This window comes from Cyprinus carpio, chromosome A4 (genome assembly GCF_018340385.1).
Source record: "Cyprinus carpio isolate SPL01 chromosome A4, ASM1834038v1, whole genome shotgun sequence".
NCBI classification, from domain to species: domain Eukaryota; kingdom Metazoa; phylum Chordata; class Actinopteri; order Cypriniformes; family Cyprinidae; genus Cyprinus; species Cyprinus carpio.
In genome coordinates, this window is record NC_056575.1 from 28,160,681 (window position 1) to 28,164,329 (window position 3,649).

At 38.3% G+C, this 3,649-nt stretch overlaps 1 long non-coding RNA gene across 1 annotated transcript; it reads left to right on the plus strand.

Moving 5' to 3' along the window:
* Positions 1–246: 246 nt before the first annotated feature.
* Positions 247–1,100, plus strand: LOC109104516. The gene is made up of 3 exons (XR_006158069.1): positions 247–504; positions 584–858; positions 974–1,100. It is a non-coding gene; the product is annotated as an uncharacterized LOC109104516 (long non-coding RNA).
* Positions 1,101–3,649: the final 2,549 nt, after the last annotated feature.

The window sequence follows — 3,649 nt, forward strand, 5'->3', positions numbered from 1 at the left end:
ATCTCTGCAAATGAACATCCACTAACCACACACACACACCAGAACATGCTGTCATCCTGGATGTGAGAACGAGGTGAAATAGCCTGTTCCTCTTGGTGGAGTGATTCCTGGAGCAGTTCCCTGCCATCCAGACCACCTCCGTGGACCCTCAGCTTCAGAAATCAATGGACAAAAACAGATAAATAATTTTGTGACTAGCTTATATCATTTTCAGCATTTTCAGTCTGAACCATTGTGCTCATAAAACTATAGTCCAGCTAATGAAACTGATGATATTTTTCAGACTGCAGACAGATTCTGATGAGGACATAAGAAGAGCAGAACAGTTTGTCAAAGATACTTTACACTTAAACCATCTGCGTCTCTGCTGAAAGGAGCCCAACCTTGGGTCAGATTCTGATCTTGAATAAACTCCAGCACCACTTCACAGTTAATGATGAGGACTCCTCCTTCACAAACACCATCAAGGACACTGTCTGGAATGACCTCTCAAGAAGATACCAGGTCTGTAGTGTAAACCTGTTGTATTCTCACTTGTTTTCATTAGGATTACTCAGGCACTCCCACTGTTTTTGTCTTGCAGGATGGCAACATCAGGCAGTTCTTGGAGGAGCCCACAGCCCTGGATCCCAGATTCAAGTCAGAAGAGGCAGATGAAATGTGGACCAGATTGGAGGAGGAGCTGATGAAAAGGACCTCAGTACTGGTGTTAATTGTTATTGGGGATCTTCTACTTCTCTTGAATTGTAGATCAATATATATGACCCTCATACTCTATTGAATACAGACTCGGGGTGAGCAGATAGAGAGCAGGTGACCATGATGACAGCTCATCTGATGAAGACAGTAACAACACTGGTGAGGAAATATAAAGACTTTCTATTTTTTCCCATTTAATTTTCAGAGGAGAATTAACTTGTTCACATTTACCTTGATAATGTTTTATATTTTTCTGTATTTCTTTATGTATTAGCTCACAGAAGAGGCCAAAGCTGTCTGTCCTTGAGGAGCTGTTTGCTGTGGAGGACATGGCAGCTGAAGCAAGAAGACAGATCACTGTTAGCAGCACCACAGAGAAGATTCAGACAGAGATAAAGCACTACAGATTACTTCATCTACACTGTCCTCAGAGTCCAGTAACCAACTCCTGCGTGATTTAAAGATCTTAAGCAGCAGTGAGCATCACATATTGACTTAAAACGGCTTGTACTTTATTAAATATATTTGCACTGATATATTGTGTGGGTTACATTTTGTTCCTTTGTGCAGTGGCTCAGGACAGTCTGTAAAAAAAAAAAGTCAACAAACCTGAAAATATAAAACCAAAGTTTCTCAGAGGTAATGTAATCTGGTTAAAATGGATTTTATAAAATTGGTATTGAAAAAAAAATATAGTTCAGGACCTGGTATCGAAGGCAAGGTATCGGTATCAAACATTTTAGGTTTGGGACAGGAGAACAGAAGTCTTTGATCGTTTTCAGTCCTACAGTTGCAGGGCTTATTAGCTTGTTGATTTAATAAATGTGGCTTTGATTATGAGATATTAATCAACAGGTAATACATTTTTACATATTTAAATCAAGCATTTTGTAAGTGAAAGTTTAATTGCTGTTTGTCTTTAAAAAGCATTTGAAAAATACTAATAAAAAATGTAAATATATACTAGTAATAGATGACAAGAACTACTGTAATTGCGTAGTTCAGCTCAGTTTAGAGGATGTGCTGGTGTGCCTTTGGTTTTAGAGAAACTCCAACAACTGAGTTTCTGCATGAAAACCTGAATAGAAGCAGGCGGATGTTCCCAGAAACACCCTGCAGCATAACACTGAAGCTCCCAGTAGATCTGGAGTATGAAGACTTCTAACAGTTCATGACCGAAGACATCCTTCAGTCCCCAAACTCTGGAGGAGCTTAATATAGTCAATACATCATAAAGGAAATCATAAATAATATCATAAATACAATGATAATGAGGCATTGATACTTGGCTTTGTTATTCAAACTGTGTTGTTTGTCAACGTCAATAAACATTTAACAGATTTAACTCTATTGGTTCCTAAGGCATCCACTGGCCATGACTGCTCTTTTATCCTGTCTAGATGAGGTTAAATCCTGGTTATCTCAAAAAATGTTATCCATAAATGAGGAGAAAACTGAAGTAATTGTTTTTGGCTCTTCAGAAAATATGAAAGCATATATGAAAGGATTTTAGGTCTTCACAGGTACATAATCTGGGTGCTATTTTAGATGACTCATTAAAAATTAGATAAACAAATTTCCACTGTGATTGGGTCCAGTTTTCATCAGCTCAGTATACTTGCAAAAATTAATCATTTCCTCACTGATAAGACGTTGCTAGTTTTTAATACGTCACGTCTTGATTACTTTAACTCATTATACTGTGCACTTTCTAAAGCTCAGATTGCCCATCTTCAACTGGTCCAAAATTCTGCCTCTAGATTTCTTTTAAAAAAGAAAAAATGGATCAGTCCACTCCACTTTTAAAGGCCCTTCATTGGATGCCTGTTCAATTTAGAATACATTTTAAAATCTTATTGTTTGTTTTTAAATCTTTGCACAATCAAGCACCCAGCTACTGATCTGAATTGCTGCATCAATACATTCCCTCGAGAATCCTAAGATCTGACCAGAACCTTCTTTTAATTCCACATTCCAGACTTAAGTGTAGAGGTGACCGTGCTTTCTCTGTGATTGGTCCTCACTTCTGGAATGACTTGCCAGTGGAGCTCCGAATGACCCCCTAGTCTGACCATTTTTAAGTGTCTTTTAAAAACCCATCTGTTTTCATTGGCCTATTAGGTTTTTATATTCCTGCCTATTATATTTTCTATTTGTGTTTAATTCTATTCTGGTTCTTTGTTTTAGTCTGTTTTGTGTGTTCTTACTACTCTTATGATGCTGTTTCTTTTGAGAAGCACTTTGGTCAGTCTTGTGGCTGTTTTAAATGTGCTATATAAATAAACTTTAAACTTGAGACTTTTTGTGGTTCTTTGCCTTGTTTCAATCTATTTCTGATCAAATCTTCAGTGTCTGATTCGCTCCAAAATGTTAAATCGCATACTGACAATATACTTGTAGCAAGCAAAGCAAGGCTGAGAGCTGTGGGAACCGGTGAACATTCACACAACTTTAATTATAAAATAAACAAACAACAAAAAAAGTAAAGCAGCAGCCCCTCACAGATGACCGTCGCATAAAAACATAATAAAGCACAACATGAAGTCCAGGCCTGTCCTCTCTCGTCTTGCACTGTCATCACTCCTTTTATCCTTCCGGATCTCCTTCCTTGAGACTAGATCTGTTCCCACAGCTCTCGGACACTGCTCTTCTTGCCACATAAATGCTTAATGCTTCTCTTTGGTGTGAATTTTCATGTGCCTGTTAAAGCTTGCTTGCTCTGTGAAACTATTTCCACACAGTTTACATGTAAACAGCTTCTCTCCAGTGTGAACTCTCTTGTGCCTGTTAAAGCTTCCTCCTTGAGTAAAACTCTTTCCACACTGAGGGCAGGTGTAAGGTTTCTCTCCAGTGTGATCCTCATGTGGACTCTCAGTTTTCCTTCATGGTCAAAACTCTTTCCACACTGTTGGCAGGTGTAATGACTTCTAGATCTAGCCTTCTGAGCTCT